This window comes from Bombus fervidus, chromosome 3 (assembly GCF_041682495.2).
Source record: "Bombus fervidus isolate BK054 chromosome 3, iyBomFerv1, whole genome shotgun sequence".
Classification (NCBI taxonomy): Eukaryota; Metazoa; Arthropoda; class Insecta; order Hymenoptera; family Apidae; genus Bombus; species Bombus fervidus.
Window position 1 is genome coordinate 15,193,138 of NC_091519.1, and position 20,225 is coordinate 15,213,362.

Sequence of the window (20,225 nt, forward strand, 5' to 3'; positions counted from 1 at the left end):
CTGTGATCTGTAATATCCATTACACCTTACTGGAAGGCTGTAAATCGTAAAAATTGTACCAATTGTAAAGCCAATTATACGACACCCTAAGAAACCCTTCCCAAAATTTCACCTCCAAAAAGAATTCCATTCACGTACCTCGACATCTACCCTCCCAGTTCAAAGAAATTTTAATATTAATATTTATCAAGTCTATTATCACCGGTTACGAACGATTCTATTCGCCTAGTCGCAAAGTTTCTAAATTTTCCCTAATTACAACCCTTTCGCATTGAGATTCTCCGATATCCATTCACGTGCGCCGTTATACGGCACAAAAAGGTTCGTCTCGAAATTTTGTAGTGAAAAAAAAGAAAAAAGGGAATTCCGTTCACGTATGCCAGTATTCTCCGAGCTCAAAGAAAGCCAACGTTTCCGGTTCGAAAACGTATCGATCGATTCCTTTCCCCGATGCATCCCATTACGTGTTTTCGCCCGTTTTACATCAGTCTCGTGTCGCCTTTTGCACCACTGAGAGAGGAATACCCTTTTCACGGCGCCGTGTCGGCTGAATACTCGTCCCGTTCTATCCTATTTATCGCGAGCGTACGCGGGAGAGTAAAAAATGGAGTAAAAAAGGTGGTTGGAACGTAGTATCGGGCGACGATATAGCGATCGCTTGTCAATCATGGTCTTGCCGCGCCGAGTAGACGAGGAATTTACGATTCCATCCAGTAGAGTGACTTCGTTCGTGCCCATTTTCATTAGTAGCTGAGGCATCGTGCTCTGCTATCGGAAAAAGATGGTCGTGAATTCGCGTGATATCGTTAACGACGCGATGAGAATTTGTGACTGTTTGGTTCTTCGCGTAAACAATGGAGAAATGTGGGAGTTGAGAAACAGTTCTCGCGCAATTTGCTAACGTAGATGCGATGACGATTGCGAAGTTTGTAAATAGGAGCTGATAAAAGGAGGTTTAAGAAGATTTCGTGTTTAAAGATCCTCGAAGATTCAGGGAACGTATTTTATGTATTTTTGGAGTTGTAGAAATTCGTATTTGTTTTGTTTCTATTTTCTTTTTTTCTTTTCTTCTTTTCTAGTGTAGCGATTGAATAGGGTTGTGGTTAGTTATATATTCTGAATTCAGGAACGACAAGAATTCGATATTTGAAGAATTCGAGAATTGATACACAGTCGTATGATGAAATTGTATTTGATGGACAGTAGCAAGAATAAGACTCGGTAGTATGAGAAAATTGCTGCTTTTTATTGCTGGTGAAAGTTCTCTGTTAATTTTCCTCTGGTTTATGATTCTACGATGTTATACATACGATCGTATACGAGTAGTATAACGAAGGAAAAGCAGCAAAAAATCTATTCGAGAGAAGAGAAACGAGGAAAGCATAGCGCGTGGCTGACCAATGAGGCTAATACCACTGCGAACCTTAAGACACCAGCTTTAAGTCGACGAATCCGTATTTTTCCTGAAAATTTAGTGACGAATTTTACAATTTAATTTTATATAAAAACAAACAATGGATGTGTTAAACTTGATGATAACGTGATTAATTTCTGTACCTTCAGAAAAGCTAATTAGCCTAATTAACCTAATTAACTTTGTGGAAGAAACGTTTATCTAAACGATGTATATTTTACAGAATTTAGAGAAGACGAACATTCGAATTATAACAATTCTGACATACTGGACAATCTTAATGCTCCGATTACATAATTAATTAATAACAATACGATCTTGAGAAAAAATTCATCAATTTCAATTTCGCAAAATTCTTTCGTATTATTCAGGAATTCGGTCGAAAATTTGTTGAAACGACTAGCACTAACATCGAGAGGAAAAAGCGAGCGTAAAAGCGGAAATTTAAATTGGAAATTAACTTTCGATTCGGCAGTTGCGCCACAAAGACGGTAAATGAGCACACTGGTACGAGGTTTCGAAACGACACACGGTTCGCGATAGGTTAATCGTGAAAAGCGATTGCACACCATGGCGAATCGCAGTCGCGTTTCCATCGAACTTTCGAGCTCCGGTAGCGGCGGCTAAGAGAATGTGATTTCAACGAGACCGTGTCTTATCCCGAGATCAATTCGCTTGATCCCACAAAGCGTTCAGTGGGTTCGACGGTGGACGAACCACGAGGTGGACACGCTGACCGATAACACGCTATTGATATTTAACGATCAGTATTACAGGCGTATCCTTTACGGTTATGGTTTACAGGAATTTTCAAAATTAATACGAAACGTGTCATCTGGTTAAAAATCGATACCCATTAACAGTATACATTAAAGTAACTGTAACATTTAATGAGTGAAACAAATACCGTTTAGTTTCATTTCTTCAATTATATATATCCATAAGAACATGGACATTCCTAGTATATTAATCGGTTACCTGTGTACCTATGTACTTTATTACCTTTTTTACTTTGTAAAACTACTTTTCTAAAATTTTTATCGTTCTGACATTAGAATCGTAACTTCTGGCAGAATTAATTATATTTAATATATATTAGTAATAACGTAATTATTCTTTTTTATCGATTGACGTAATAAGAATTGGACGACATTTTGTAAATGAGCTTCTCCCACTTTTTGATTTCTTCGATACACATTTTATACTTTAATCGTGTATAATTCTATCTCTAAACTCGACCCATAAGAAAATCAAATTACATACGAAATAATCTAACAATTCCCCCGGGTGAATACACGTAATTCCCAATATTATATCATTGTTAGGAGACGTTATAACAATTGATTTACACCGAGTTCTGTAAATAATAACCGGCCCCATAACAGAAGTTTACAAAATGTTCGATCTAGTTGGCGAGCTGTAACACGCTCTCATGGGAATGGGTTAATTGAATATTAATCGTACAGAATGTCGGACGTTAATTAGCCGGCCACGTGTGTTCACGCTGTCCCTGGTAATCCAACGTCGATCGAGCACAACTCGTGTCTCGATCGATCTCGTTTTACAGTAGTCAGACAGTTTTCGAACAGAGTGGCGGCCAGTTTTCGATTCTCGTTGGCCTGCATTGAATCGATAAATTAATAGCGATCATCGTGCCGACGTTTTCGTCACTTTGTTTGCTCTGTGATAACGGTGTCGAGTGTCCGTTGCTAGCATCCGATTCCATGGTGTCGATACGAGGTATTGATTTAACAGGGCCTGCGGACGCTTTGAACTACGACACCTGGCATCCCTGAAACTCGAGTCAAACCGTTGTTCTTTCCATGCTTGATCAACCGACCAACCCGTTACACTGGTATTCGATTCTGATTCCGTTTGGTCCTCGATCCTACATTCCAGTCTTAACCGCTTACGATTTCTGTAACTAAACTTTTACGCACTTGTAATAGAATTATAATAGAAATTAGAAAGCGGAAAATTATAGAAAAATTCTACAAAATTTATACAAAATTATACACAATTTTCTACCGACGTTCTTTTCTTTTAATTCTATTTCTAAAAGTATGATTTTGCGTGAGAATCCGAAAGTTTAGTGGCGTCATACAGTGGCTGACGAAAGTATTCGAACATCGCTCGAAGCTTTTCACGCGTACCATACTTGTTGAACGTCGTTTTGAATTTCGTCATTAGCGTTGTAACGAGACACTTCTGTCGCTATGATTACATCGCTTACATCTGAAACGGATCAGAAAACGCATATAGAAGCGTTTTATTGTAAGCGTACATCTCGTAAAGCTCTTCGAGGTATTTGAACTGTTGGTTATTCGGTACGTTAATAAGCCACGATATCTAAGTGAAATGATATTTTGTTCGCTGTATGTTACGTTTACGTGCGACGAAACGATCTGTCAACCACAAAGGCAACGTTCGACAGCGTGTACGCGAATCCATCGACTTTTCTCCTGACGTCGTCGTCACCTGGAAACGCTCGAACTCTCGGGACGAGAAGTTTCTAAAAGCCCTGTCTTAAGTGTTGGAAAGTTAAAAATAAACGCCGTGACCGGACGTATCCTTCTGGTGAAACTTTTTATCGAATCGATGGGGCAGCGATGGCCCTGAAGAGGGTCAGCAGGATGAAGCTCGATTGAAAAGCTGCGAGATAACAAGCGTACTTTTCTTTAATGGACGCGTTAGCGGAATGATCGCTGCTGACGTTAAGTTCTCTCAGCGACAATACTCGTGACACGAAGTATTTCGTTGGATCCGAGAGACGAAGTTGGAATTTGTTTGGTAATTCTTCGTTACGTTCGATTGGAAAGCTGGCAAATAATAGTTTTGTCGGATTAACTGAGTTCGTAACTAGATTCTCAGCATTTATGTAAAAGGAAAATGATTAAGGAAGATGAATTATCTCTTAATATCTGGGAAAAAAGCGTTACGTAATATCTTCTATTATTCCTCGTGTACTTGTACCAATGCTTAAGAACATCCACTAGGATAAATCTCATGGTTTTACTTAAATTTTACTTCGAACACAAATTCCAATTATTTCGAACGAATTTACATTCCTTGTTCCTTACAGTTACCTCTCAATCTCACCCGAGAACGTTAAATCGAATTCGTCGCCGATGTATCTTCCTTCGAAAGCAGACCAATCACAACAAATTAATACCAGTATTTTCATTGCATTCGTTGTTTATAATTTCATGAAATAACCCTGACATGTAGTTTCTCGTTAGAATGAGAACGTAAAAAATATTAAGGAAGAAAAGAGAGCAGAGGTAGATACGCCGAAGGAAAATACAGGGAAGCAGAGAGCGAAAGAAACACAGTGTGGTCGTCCGTTTAAGCGGTTTAATTACTCGGCTGTAAGCGCGCTTCATTAAAAGCACGGCATTTAATTTACTCGCTACACCTGCTCGCTGCAACCGAAACGGCCAATTAAGATTCCTAATTTCGCTGTTATCGCGCGCGATCGTCCGTTGTGGATTCCCTGGATCGATCCAGGGACCGCTGTGACTCGTCGAGACCGACACCTTCACACCGGGAAAACGATCGACGTTCCACGGCTAACGGAGAACTCGAGAGCCACGTAATAATATCGTAATCGACCGACATTGACACGCAAAACACCGTGAACTAATTGCAGTTGCGACTATAATTAGTTGTAGTTAATCGATTATTCTCTTCGTCTCAACGCGAATATCCGGCTTTACATATTTCTGTCTCTGACCTTCGATTCGATCGGTAGCTCGTTGCAAAATATTGGAAGTTGGGCTTCTGTAGGTTTTTTCAAATTTAGAAATGAAACGACAAATGTATAGCATGTTTGTTTTAACGAGTACTGTGCGCGTCGCAAACAAAGTCAGCCTTATGGAAAAATTTTACTTCATACTTTCTTGCGACATTTTTCTGCCAGTAAATTGTACCTCTAAACTCGGCAAACATTTTTAAAGCAAAAGGATCAACGTCGACGTCCAACTTGAAGTAAAATATCTTTGAGATCTGCCTCCCTGCAAGGTAAATCTTACTTTTCCAAGAGAGTAAATATGATTTTAAAGTAAACTTTCTATTCTTCAAACGATTGTGCTCGAACCAAACGGTTGACACAGTTTCAACGCAAAGTATTGAAAGCTGATCTATGTATGATAATGGCTATAGTACATTTATATCTCGAGAGTGGTCGTTAACATGGTATCAGTTTTCAAATTCTCGAATTTGTAAATTTTTTAAATTCCAAATATTTAAATGTCCAGATTATCGGATCTCATTTTTAAATTTTCAAATTATCAAATTTCCTAGTGCGTCTAAAGCTTTCAGGTTTTCAAACACTCAAATTTTTAATTATGTTACTATTATTTATCGTTACTATTCGTTCAACGATATTGCGTCTGGACAACTCTCTCTATTTTATTGAATCTTAATTAATTAAAGACAATTTTAGCAAAAGCAGGATTTCACACAAATGATGAATTATCACCAGCTAAGAACGGACTATTCGAAAGCTCCCAAGAGGGTGGCTGTCGTCGGAGTTGTGTAGAGATAGTGTGTCAGAGGTGGAGGATGAAGGCTAGTTTCCAGGCGCGCAAATGCTTTGGCCCATCCGATCGAGCTTTCTCACCTCGGCTATAATCATGTTAATTAATTGGCTGCCGGTTCACCTTGCTGGCTGCGGTTCGCGAGGGATACGTTGCGGTCTGACCGTTGGTTGGCCAGCTTGTCTCTAGTCTCGGAGGCCAGCCCTGCTCCCGGATGATGCACAATTGTTGTCCCACCCGATCATCTCTTCCCTTCCATGAAAGAGAAATTACTGTGTCATTGTTCTCTGATTGAGCCGTAATTTTGCCACTAAAGGAAACCTGAGTGGCCATTTAACCTCGCGGAAACCTTCGCCAGGTTATTGGCCGGCCACGATTAGCAAAATACCGCGGACAGTAAGGTAATATCGTACAATGACGTAGATTAGTTTTCAGAAATCCCCGTGAAGTAACTTCTCCTGCAATTTGCAAAACGCTCGTTTACGCTTCGAAAAATCGTACAAAAATTATTTACCACGCATATTTACAACCTTCCACTTCTTTTCCACGTACAATATTTCTACTACACCCAACCTACAGAACAACTTCCTCGCCATCAATCTTTCTCTCCCGAAAAAATCTCATAAACGCACCTTTGCTCTGATTAGCAAAACAACAAATTCGCAAAAATATCTTCGCTCCTGAAAATCATACGGAAAGTATTTGCAAGACTTTGCGCCTCTTATTTTACACGCGCTATTCCTACTACGACTGCCAAGAACTTCCTCTCCATCCACCTTTCATCCTAAAAAGCCCCATAAACTCACCTTTCCGCCAATTTGCAAAAACACTCGCCCGTACCTCCAAAAGTCACACAAAAATTATCTACCCTATCCGTCTACGATCTCCCGCCTTCTTTTTATTCGTAATATACCCAGTACAATTCTGCAGGATACCTTGCCAACGATTTTTCACTTTCAGATGCCCCATAAATTCATTATTCCTGCAATTTTCCTCTCTGCACGATGATCCTTCGTCTCCGATAAAACCGACGAAACGGAGGAGGCGATCCCAGGCTGCGAATTAACGGCGTAGCGCACGCACGACAGGAGAAAGTCCTCTGGTGCGGAGCGAAATGGACGAAACGCAAACGGGCATAGATTCCGGGGCAGCCGTGCGTGTTAATGACCACATGCCGGTGGTCGCCGCGTTTCACCGACCGATGAACAGCCTCGGAAAGAGCCTCGCCCATTAGCACCCTCCTTCTGCCTCGATTCGCCCTTTCTAACCCTGCCGCTGCATCTCCTGCTTCTTCGGGCAAACTCCACCGCAGATTTCCAACCGAGATTTTCCCAGGATTTCTGGAATTTATCGACTGTTTGCAAGAGGGTATAAACTCGCCAGGGCGGATCGTCCGAGCGATTTTTCGCAGGCTGCCTTTCAAATGGCTGCATGAAATTGCACGATGACTCCGGAGGATTGTAAAGTCGTGCAGCCGCGCGGTTATAACAGGCCAAATTTTGAATCGGCGACGAAACGACGCCGGATTACTGCGGTTCTACCTGCATTTTCCTACACGTACTCCTTGAGTTCTCGGTTTTACAGTTTTTCGAGATTTTAGACGGTGCTCGGCAATTGGGGAGTTTGCGGGACGAGAGGGTGGAAAGTAGAGCGTTTGCAAATTTCTGACGTATTGTATCGGGAATTTAAGTAAGGTTTGAGGATTAGACAGTTTACAAATTTTGGGAACGTTAGCGTACGATTGAACATTTCAATATTTGGCTATTTAAAAGCGCGAAATTTCGAAACGTTAGAAACGCTTGCTGCTTCGGAGGTGTTGAAATTTGGAGACTCGATATGCTTTGAAATTTTGAAAATTCAGAAATTTCGAGATTTAAAAGTTGGAAATATTGGAAATTTGGCAACTGGAAACTTTCGCAGCTCGACAATTTTCCAACTAGACACTTTGAAAGTTTGAAAATATGAATATTTAAAAAGTTAAAAGTTCGAGTATTTAAGAATCGCTATATCTGCCGCTGTATTTTTTGTATTTTACAAATATCGATCCTTTAAAAGTAGTCTGGAAGATAGCTCGAGGCAAAAACTATCCTAAAAACTGTAAATTCCAGGAAAGTAACGGTTCTGGGAGATGCTTCCTTACTTAACGCACTCCTTAAGACATTTTCTCTGCTTGTTACTCCAGGACGGGGCAGTTAACTCTTAGATAACATTGTTTAACGAGATGTTTCTGGTGGCAATGGAAAAACGGTGTAATGGAAGTGTACGTTCTGCGAGGAAAGTAGTTCAGAAAGATACACTTGGCGTTTCCCTCGAATTTCGGAAGATAAAGAGGAGAGACAAATTTAGATGATATTGTTCCTATTTTATAGAAAACTTCTACGATACAAATCCTAATAAAAATTTGAATTCTACTTTATGCGCTCCAATTTATTATCATTGTAACTGAAACATTGAAATCATCGGAATTATTCCTATAAATGATTATAAAATTTATATCTTAAGTCAGATGAGAACCATACGTTAATGCTTCATCGTGTTTAAAATATTTCAGAAGACAAAATTATATTGTATTTGACTTCATCAACAAAATTTTATAGATTTTATAACTCAAACATTTAAATTTGTAGATTAAAAGTAAATAAAGATCGTATCATTTAAAACATATCGTATTTTACAAAGTAAAATCATGTTGGTTTGGAAAGATTATCCCAATATTTAGCTGCGGATTTTGCTTCGTATGAATTTCCCACGATTCCAATTTTACATGATACGAATTTAATGTATAAATCTTATAACTCAAATATTTCGAAATCAACAGCACCGATGTGAATCTTAATCATGCTATGATATTAACGCTCCACGGGTCACAGCTTCAAAATTCAGAATATTCCTCCATATTTTGAGAAGCAAAATTGAAATTTTTTAATTGAAATTGTACGGTCAATTTCCGATTCTACTTTGCGTGTAAAAATTCCCATTCCAGTACCAATATATATATATACATTTAATTTATAAACTCGATTATTCGAGTCCTTTCATATTACAATCTAACCGTCAAAAAATCACAAAATTACACCTCCAAAATTCAAAGTATCTGGCGCTACAAAAATCGAAGAATCGCTTTAATTTGAAAATTACTTCTCATATTCTCTTTACGTTCTCTATACTTCGCAACAAGAGCGAAGCAACAAGGTCGAACAAATGGGATACCAAGAGGACTCGTTTCTGCGAAAAAGCACGAACACTATAGGAGAAATTCGGGATTCTGATACACTTGTTATCTTGAGGTTGTCTCGCGTGGAAGATCGATGAAGCTGGTGATGAACGGGGACATTCGGAGAACATTGCTCCAGAGGATGTCTTCTGTGCTAGCGTCACGGTGCAAGTGTAAATTCTATGAGAAGGGAGAGAGAATAGTTCTGAACAACACACTTGTTACTTTCCGTAAGTTCCATGAGAGGGCTCGATGGAACCTGATGATGAACCGAAACGTTTCGGAGACGAGATGCTCTCTGCAGTTGTTGAATTCGGAAAGACGGTCGCAGGAAACCGCGAAATCCCTTCATTTAACCATTGCCCAGAGCGTACTAAACCCCTAATCTATTATCATTATTAAATTCACATTACGATAGATACGATAAAGTCGTTAATCATGTCATTTTCTGTTAACGGTAATTTCTAATCGTTGAAATTATTAAACAAATGGAAGAAGGTTCTGTCGTTTCTCTTATGACGATAAAGGATAATACAGAAATATAGGAAAATACAATTTTATTTACCAAAATTTGTTACATTTATTAACCCTTACTTTGGTAGGTTTTTTAATTAAAGAAAATCGGTTAGCTCATCAAAGATGAGGAGAATTATTATTGTAAAGAAGAACTCTCTTTTACGCTTATGATGCAAATCTTACAAAAATGGACAGTGGCAAAAATTGATTCTTTTTTTCTGTTTGATTACAGGTAAGAAGCTATTTTAACTCAAAAATCGAGTCATTTGACACAGAGGATTGGAGACGCTCGTTGTCGAATATCGGGTAAGTCTCGTATACAATAATAATTCTAACGAAATCATGAGATCATTCTGTTCACTAATGATATACAATATCGACCACAGTTAATACTTTCCTAACACAGTCTTCTGTATTTCTAGGATTCTATCTTTAACCGTACTCGATCCTCGTACGTACTTTATCTTGATTCGACAGTTATATTTCCTATAATATATGCAATAACATTTTGTTATATACATAGAACGCGAACGGTTTTATGCTTGAAGATATTTGTATAATGCAATTTCATCTTTTCTCTTCTCGTTATACCAGGTTCTTATCGTCGTGTCGCTTTAAACGAACAAAAATTCGTAACAACAGGAATATCGAGTTTCTTGATACAGAACAACGTCAAATCACCATAAACAAAGCATCCCCCCGCTCAAAAAAAAAAAAAAAAAATAGACTGGAGCTAAATTTACCAACTCTGTGTAATCCCAAAATTCCTAAGCGAGAGGAGGCAAAATAAAATTCAAATCTTCCTCATTTTTCACGCATTGTACCCAAGAACGTTTCCATCGCTATCAACTGCAGAAGAAAATTCGTGTCGTATCGTTGCTCGGGAAATTCCATCGTGGAACGCTTATCGTTCCTTCTTCTCCATCGCCGGCACGTTCCGAATTGCTAGGTCGTTTTCAAGCCGAGGCGACAAAGCGACTCGTCGCTTAAGTTTTCCCCAGTCGTCGTAAGAAAAGCTTTTCCATCTGGCGACGCGTGACACCCGTTTTATCCGTTATCCTCCCTTCTGTCTACCGTTTTGGACGTCAGCCAAAACTTATTAATTTACTCTACTTTCCGTTCGACGTCCCTTTTCTGACTGGCTGACGCCCCACTCGTTAATTTTCTACGCCAAGTTCGCGCGAGCTTCACGAAACAGGAAAGCTGCACCGCTGAAGTTTTTCTCACGGTCAAAGGCTCGTAGGAGAAAAATGTAACAAGTCGGATTCTTCATATTTTACAGAGGAACAATCTTTTCGTTCGATGTATGCTATCGATCAAATTCGCATTGTTAATTTCGTTTTCTTCACTCGACTTCGATACTAAACGCGTGTATATCTTTGCCATTTTCTTGAAACATTTCAAAAATATCGTTCAACCGATTTGCTATGAAACTTCGTAGGTCCTTCAGCTGTTTCTCGTATCTTTGGATTTAACAAGTCATCTCTTCTCAGTCATATTAAAATATATTAAAATATGTACTCTCTTCTAGCCGTCAAGTAACATAGTAGAAATCTGAAAATCAAGCAAAATTATACTTATTGGTCCTGCGGATCAAAAAGGTGTCCTCGTTTTTTATGGATCGTATTCTGTCCATACGTTATTAGCGTGGTCCAATAGTTGGAACACGATGTTCTTATTTCCACTGCGCGATTCTTCTTGTTATCGTGCTGCTCCCTGTTCCGTCTTGTTTCGCTCGTAACTTCGACCAAGTTGTTTTTCTTCTTCTGGAGTCGGGGAAAGGGTGATTTTCCCGTTCCTTTGGATGTACTGTTAGTCTCGTTGTTTTTTGGTTGTTTGCTCGTTTCGATCGTTTCAGCGTAGTTCTGTGGAACAAAGGCTATTTTTAGGGACGAAGAAACAGCCTTTTAACGTTACTCATCGTTTTGATCGTGACTACTGATTCAGTTATTTCCACCGGTAATTGTCTCCAAGGCTTTAAAACATAGCCTTAACAAAAGAACGAACTCTTTACAAAATTCTGCTTGTAAAAAGTTACTTTAATTATCTTCATCCGCAACTATTCCTACGGTTGTATCAGATGTAAAAAAAAAATATTGTGAAAAGTGCTTTTCTACAAAGATCGCACATATAGAACATTGTGCGTCAACGATTGCCTTCAATTGCGATCGTTTCCGTGGTCGATCACAAAGAAAAAAAAAAAAAAGAAAAAAAAGAATACCAAGGAAACAGACTGGAAATTGTTTATCGAAAAATCTGACCTGTTTTCCGGCAGCAGCATGGCGATAAAAATTCTCAGCCAGGAAGCACGATTTGTGACAAACTGCCCGTTTCTTTTTCTTCCTCTATTCGTCAAACTTAGGAGAGGGCAGGGACGAGAAAGAGAAGAAGTGGATCGAGCACATTGTTCGCGCAGCTCGAACCTCTTTCTTTTTCTAGCCCCACACTCGACGAATTTGTCAGGCGTCGTAAATTCGATGAGAGGCGCCGCTAGACGAGGTCGATTCTGTCGATTTACGGCTACCCATTAAGACGCTATTTACTCGTTTATGGGTTAACCGAGACCCGCTCGATACGTTTATTCCACGTTGGAAAACGCAACCAGACGTGTGCTCAAAATTACGAGGATTACTTATTTTAATAAAAATAATGATTTGTCCAACTCGATCGCGTTGAATTAGTCCGAAATCGTGTTCTGTTTGCAAGAACGTTTCTACTGTGTATACAGTACGAATGCAAAGTGAATATACACCGTGAAGACACGAAAATTCAGAAACTCTTATGCGTATGTTCCATAGATTGAAAATTCATTGACAAGATACAGCATACGTAGAAATACAAATTAATAGTAAAATACGTAGAGTGAAAGTATTGCGTGTGAATATTATGCATTCCACTTAGAAGCTTCGAAATACCTTTGCGTCGCATAAAACAGCAGAGTAACGCAAAATCTGCTACTTTAACGTTAACTATTGGGTCGACAACTAAGTGATTGCCACCTAATGACAAAATCCGCATTCACTTAGTTGTCAACCCAATATGTTCCTTTGAACGCAGCAAAACGTTTGTTCGAAACGGTTTTTCACATTAGAAGCGGTGTGACTTAAATTTAACGATAGGAAAACATAACTAAGTAAAGGGCTATTTACATAGAAAAGAACGTTTTCTGCCGAGGAACATCAACATTTTTACAAATGGAACGAGAGATATATTTTTATCACCACGACAGTGTACGATAAAAAGACCTTGGATAGCCAGGCACTCTTCTTCCACACCCTTATCTCAAGCACACGTTCCACTTCTAACGATCGAAACTCTGTCACCCGTGCACACACATTCACTTGAAATTTCCGTTCTTGTAAAACTCCCGGGACATCTACTTTTCTTGCGAATAATTTAATTAAAGATAGCATTTAGGAAAACCTGACTTAAAAATTCGATAACGCGATAGGGACGTTGACAAGTATCTCAGTACGTTTTCAGATTTTTTGAAAGTCTTGAAACTTCAAGAACCGAGCTGCCGACTTACAAAGTTAAGAAAGTCGAGCGAAATGTTCTCTAAGAATCGCCGCGGTTATATTTACTTAACATTTTTATCGCTGATACTATATTTTATCGCGAATATTAAATTAGAACATTATGTTTGGGAATATTTGTTTTTGGCGCGTTTTCCTCGCCTCGTAAGTATCTTTTTATATAGAGACTGAACGTCATAAATTATTCGTTTATTATGGAAGAAAATCGTGATTAAAAACAGGTTGGAAAACCCATCGGTCTGACTAAACAGTAAAAAAAAAAAAAAAAAAATCGTCACGTTTCGATATGAAGAAAATTTCTCTATTTTACTGAAAAAGGTAATTAAGAAAAGAAGGTCTGTATTCCAGTGAACATGATCTATCGTAATAGGTATCTAGCAGTAGTCTATAAAAGAAGGAAATTCCCATTCATTCTTGCCTATCGACCAAATAAAACGCGAAAACCGAGCAAACTCGCAACCGAAACGAGAACGAGCAATTCCATCCGTCACGGTTGACGCGAATCTCGAAAAGTTGCTGTCGAAACGCGACGAATGCGATTATCATAGTCGCAACATTGTTGATTTATGGGATTTACAAAAGCGGTATATAGAGAGAGAAATATTGAAACATCGAACAGGACGTTGGAAAACGGTGGTAGCGCCGGTGATTTTGGCCGACTGGCTTCGACAAATATCGAATTTGATAAGTGTTTATGACGCGTGATAGCGCTCGCGATATTAAGCCGCGGCCGATAAATTAATCCGCGTCTCTCACGTTCGCTTCAGGTTTTGTGCTCGAAACCGCGTTACGAAACGACGATACCGCGATGACCGCACGTTTTTTTTTTCCCTCTTTTCCTATTCCTTTTTTCTTCCCCCCCTTTTTTTTTTGCTTTTTTCCTGTTTTGTTTTCTCCTCTGCCCTCCACACTCATTTCGATTAATTCGTTTCGACGAAACGCACGGTTTTTGAATATTCACGATCGGCGGTTGTACACGTTGTCGAGTTTCGTGTTCAATTCGACGAAAACACAAAACGATGGCGGCAGCAAGTTAACTAACAAGTGGCATGAATAAAGATTAAAAGAGGGATGATGGCCTGCGTGCCGAGAAATATTTCGGTCGTTACAGGGTAGTTTGATGGGGATGTTGATGGGCGGGGCTTTTATTGTTGTTGATTCTTTTAGAAGGGGTGTGATACATGGAATAGATTGGTTAAGGTTCCTGACAGGTATTTGGTACGCTGTACTCGACTAACGTTTGTTACAAAATTATACTTCGATCGATGGAACAACAATTCCCTGTTTTTTCAAGCTTTTTTTCGAAAGCGGAAGCTTTTATCGTCATTGGCGTTGTTTAAAATTTTTGTAGTGGATAAATGTTAGGATAAATGGACGAAGGGTAGTTTCAAGAGATGTTGCTTGCGCGATTATCCAAATAACGTTTGTTGAAAATTAAGATACAAGCCACGAAACATGTATTTTCTAAGCTTTTTTTGTAAGTGGAGCCTTTATTGTTTTTAGCATTGCTTAAAAATAGCGGAAAGTGACTTTTCATGTATAAATTCTTGTTCCTTTTTCGCTTATTAAATTTTATTCCACATTATTCCAATCGAAAATTTACAAATAATTCAGAGAAAAAAAAAACAGAAGAATTGGTATTTATTTGCTTAATATTGAGAATGCCAAATTAAATGAAATTAACTGCTAAATTAAATTAACGAATGCTAAAGAATGCCAAAGGAGGAACAGAGGATTAAGAGATTTTATGGAAAGATCTAAATCATCCTTCTAGATCATCTGAAATGTGCAAAGGAAATTCTCAATTCGAATAACTCTATCGCTACCTATCACATAATTTCGCAATTGTGTGATTTGGCGAGCTTATATTTCTAACGATGTAATCCATACTAGCGTGTAATAGCGTGCAACTCCACACTCGTATACATTGCATCATTAGAAATACAAACCTAGCGAATCTCACAACATCACTAGTTCAAAGTCCCATGATATCTCGTCGAAGCTTACGTTAAGTTCAATCGTGTATTTTGTTTCAAAGCTATCATCTATCGATTTTGCCGATATAATCGAACAGTTATATCTCGTTACGAAGCGAATGAAACTTCAAAATGTTTGATATAACGCATACGATACTCGCGATAAAAGTTTATACTACTTGCATTATATTTTCGTGAGTCACGTAAGTAACGAACACGAAGCTAAACAAAATTGAATAACTAGCACATGCCACGAGTTATGTCTATTCGTTGTTCGCTCGCGGTTCACCACGATGGTCTGCCGCGCGTTTATCGACGAGACAGAGAAGCCAGCGGAGCGACTATCGGAATTACGAGTGCCATTAAGAGCGGTCGAAAGGTTCACGGAGAAAACGGCCGCGTCAAGGCCCGTTTACGAGCGACGCCGGCGTCTCCGGCGTCCTGCTGACGGAAGAGAATCGAGTTTAAGCGCTTTCACCGGTCGCGCCGAGCAGCCTTTTACCGCGGACTCCTGTGTTGCGGCCTGCTGAAAAAAAAATCTATAACGCGCGTAAGTGTGCAATCGTTGCTGGGAAGCTTTAAAGGCCCGTGTTCAACATCTTCTCTAACGTCGTTCCCATAAGCTCGTCTTTGCGTCGTTAAGGGGGATATAATGCCACGCTGTCGTTTCCTTTTATACGAGATAAAGGGTTCCAGTATTGTATATTACGTATACGCTTAATTTGAATTTTACGTGGTACGTCAGAGACGACGAATACTCTCGTGATTCGTTCGAAATTGCAAAGTTACTTTAATGTACGGCAGATTCTATTCTATCGTTCTAGAAATACATTGAAATTTCATATTGATATCGCTAATTCCACGGTAGAAAAATAAATTTCACAGGCTAGCGTAGAATCGATAGTCCGTGGATAATTTTCAACCGGATCGTATTTCTCTGTCGCTAGAGGATTCTTAAATTTGGGAGAAATATTCAAATAATCTCTTTGATCGATTCTCGTTTCGATTTCACTCGACAAAATTGTTTCGAAGGATTAAAAGAACTGTCAGGGAAATTTTCCTCCATTGAAACTGAAGACAGATTAAGATACAAACAATTCTCACGAGACTCGAAGAATCTCCATTTCCACCCGCGTTACTTACGACAAAAAGAAGAGAAGAGAAAAACATTCCGGCGAAATGTGCGGTGGATAGAAAGGCCACGAAACAGCGGCCTTTAATTACCAAAGCGAGAGATTTTTCGAAATTCATCCTCGTCCAACGATCCCAGTGCAAATTGCCCCTTAAACGACTCTCTAATTACGCTCCTTGGCCGGCTATAATCGTTACCTTTTACCCGCCAACTTTGTCGAATTATCCGAGAAGAACTTTCCGACTTATCGATAAACTTTTCGGTTACTGCATACTTTTATCGAGCACGTGGAACGACGACAATTCTCTCCCCCCCCTCGCCTCTTGCACCCTAGCGAAGGGAGATTCATTAAAAATGTCAATTAGAGCTTCCGCTCCGATTCACCGAAGAATGTGCAATAAGAAATTTCCGCTTCCTACCCCAGATGTCTTCCGGTTTCGTCCAGAAGATTCGTTTCTTTTCTTTTCGCGAATTCCCAGGAAACGATGTTTCCCATTAAAATTGCGAAATTTGAATATGAAAGGTATGTATTTCGAGATGAAAGAATAATAATAGTCGGTTGATATTGGAGCGGAAGACTGGTAGTGTTGTTTACAGACTTTTGCAACTTTTCTTTGTTTATTTGTTTAAGCGAATTGTATGTTTATTTTATGGAATCTTATTAGAGACAGGCGTAAAGAAAGGGATGGCTCGATCGACGTATAGTTCGTTTTAATACAGTTGTTGCTGTTAGTTGGTTTTAATATGAAAGAGCGTGAATATTCCGGGGGTTTGATTTAGATTAAACGATCTAGAGGGGCATTGCTCTCGCGTTGTTCAAATTTTAGGATGAATAGAAGATGTTCGATGCAATGGCTTGAAAAATCAGGCAACGAGTAATTATCGAAATGGGGGGATCGTTCGCATAATAGCGTCCGTGTGTGCTCGCATTATGCGTTTCGATATCCACGCTTTTTTCAGTTTCTTTCGTTTGCCAGTATTCTGTCGTCTATCCGTTTTCTTTTCTTCGTTTAGCAGAGTTCGATGAATTGCGAACATTTTATAGATTCGGAGGTACCTGGACTTTTATATTCAAAATATAACTATACATATATTTCTAATTTTTATATTTTCAATTATAAATGGAGTAATGTTTGAGGTGTTGATAACGCGATTAAGGAGTTTGAAGATTAGATGGTTGGACGGTTAGTGGAAGTTTGAAGACCTGAGAGGTTAAATATTTGAGATTGGAAATTTGAGAGATTAATAGTAGCTTGAGGATGTTTGAACTGTGGCAAAAACTTGCAGATTTGGAGATTTACAAGGAAGTTGGTAAGTTGAGTAGATGAAGAATTCGAGCGCCCGAGGAACAAAGGTTTCTTTGAATATCCGAATCTTTGGGAATTTGGAAATTTGAATATCCAAAAATTTGCTAATTGGAATAAATTGCAAATAAATGTCTTAAAATCGTCGAATCTCATCGTTCGTGCCAAAATTCACTATTCGCGAGCGCGGTATCATTATCATTGTCATTTCCAAAGTCCTGAAGGTGGTCATTATGATTGCCAATTACGATATTTTATCTTTCACGCGCGTTATCTTCGACCAATGTGTATCACTTCGCTGCAGCGAACCCGAAGATCCGACACTTTATCACCATTAACGTCGACAAGTATTGCCATAATATCGCATTCGAGTGGAGTTTCGATTTATCGATATCAAAGCAACAGTTCCACTCTACAATGCATTCGCGCGTCTCATCGATTTTTTAATACTTATCGTATCGTCAAAAATAAATTATCCTCGAGTAGTCTACTAATTTACGTATTTCCTATTACCTCTTCCCTGAGAATTTTTTCATCAAACTGTTTACGAGATGATCGAGCTAATTGACCTATCGATTGATTACTTAACGAGTCTTTAAATAGAATACGTATCGTGTACATTAATATTCATTGCAGTTTATTAAATTTTAATAACATCAGCGAAACATACTCGTTTTCCGATTTCATGAACCGAACGTCCAGGAATAAAATTTAATATTTCAAAACGGTCAGTGTGATGATCAGTTCAACGCGATATAGAATTACTGGTCATAATTATTGTACTTTACGATGAAATTAAATGCACGACATATTCTCCAAAAGAAATTATTGTAATATTCAAGCAAATTTTAGTAACACGCGTTAATTTCGCGAAAGATGGGTCAACAGTGTGGTTGATTTCCGACGAAAAGAAACAAAAAATCTGAACATTGGTATCCAAAATATTTTTATCCTTAACATGGGTAAAATTCCATTTTCTTTCGCACGATGGCTGCAAAAATTCGCGTCGCGACGCTTTTATTCGAACGTTTCACCAACGGTGCCGATATTCGTGGTTTTATCATGGCACCTTGCGTTAAAAACGGCTCCGAATCCCATAGGTGACACCGGTCTAGCGACGTTCCAGCCACCCGCGGTGATTATTTTCGCTAACTGTCGCGGTTAGCCCGCGAACGCGGCCCCCATTAAATGCCTTCGACCAAAATGTCCTCCACCACTGTCTGTCCACTCTTGATTGTCCATTTTACGCTTGAACCGCGTTAATATGGAACGAGTACGATGTGAGAAAATGAAATATTTCCCTGCATAGGAATATTTTATTCTTGGGATTCTGAAATGTACGTGATTGCAACATGGTTAAAACGACGGTTGTTGCCATTGGAATTTAATTAGTAGAGATTAGAAGACTTGAATAGAAAGAGTAGAATCAATGCTAATTACTAAAAACTAGTAGAAATGAAATAACTTATTATAGAATTATAAAAAGATTAACATAGAATTAATAGCGATGAAGAAAAATAAAAATATTTTAAAATAGAATTATAATAGAACGTTAAAAGAGAAATTTTTCAAAACGTTGAATCTACAAGGAGTAACCACCTTTCGTAAATGTATTTGAACAAATACTATTACTGCAAGATGTGGAATCATTCTCCTAGTTGTATGTGTGATTCTGGCATTATAGAAAATTTCCAGTCGATAAAATTGAACAACAACGTTAATTTAATCCAGTGGGTTAATTAGTCATTGTTCGTAAGATGTGGTCACGTAGATGTGGTTACGTAAGATGAATTTTGGAACGACGTCTCTGGGCACGTGGCCCGATATTAATAAGAAAAAGTTGAGGGGGTTTAAATTTCCAAACTTTCGAAGCATATATCTTTCTCGCACACTTTAGCTACAGTGCATTAAATCTCGAGCAGGATACTTCTTCTGCTGTAAGCCAGTTTTTGAAACATGTTGCACCACTAAAATCTCTAAAGTGATTCCTGAAATATCTCGTATATTCTGTGCTGTTAATCATCCACCCTAAGAAATCGCAGAATTTGTTCCTAAATATCCTACGCAAAAGAAACATCGGCTAACTTGCTCTAAAACTCGATACGATATATTTTATTTCTATTCTTCTATATTTCAATTATTATAGTTTACATCTGCGATGAGTAGATATCTTTTAAGCATTCCAATATCCAAGTATACTTCGCTAAAATTTATTTCCTAAACTCGAAGCGAAGTATCATAATTATCGCAAATTCTACGTAAATTATGTAGTATCTTGGACGAGGGTCCTGGGGGTGTCGGGCGAATTATAAACAAGCGGTTGCGGAACATATGCGTGGTGGGGCTAAGACAAAAGACAAGGGGTTGCTAAGGGACAAAAACGAATTAACAGTCATTGTGAGTTGAGAAGCCGGAGAGTGCGAATTGCATTGTCGAGAGTGTGTTGTTAGCGTTGTCGAGAGCGTGGTCCGCGTGAGAGGCAGCGTTGGAGCCGTGGTGACGAGAGTTGCAAATTAACTATCTAGTTGTCTTAATTATAATACGTTTAGTTCACGTTAAACAACCATCGTTTCCTGTTTAACCAACGTCTGTTTA

The 20,225-nt window shown here is 38.8% G+C and overlaps 1 protein-coding gene across 4 annotated transcripts in view; it reads left to right on the forward strand.

Moving 5' to 3' along the window:
* The window catches only part of Rho-6 (serine protease rhomboid 6), a 171,868-nt gene that overhangs the window by 111,859 nt on the left and 39,784 nt on the right, over nt 1–20,225 (forward strand). Inside the window, exon 2 of one of the 4 annotated variants that reach the window (XM_072000838.1) lies at nt 9,915–9,988. The exons of the other annotated variants lie outside the window; for them this stretch is intronic. The gene's annotated coding sequence lies outside the window, so the exon portion shown is untranslated. The remainder of the gene's footprint in view (nt 1–9,914; nt 9,989–20,225) is intronic. 4 annotated transcript variants of the gene reach the window in all.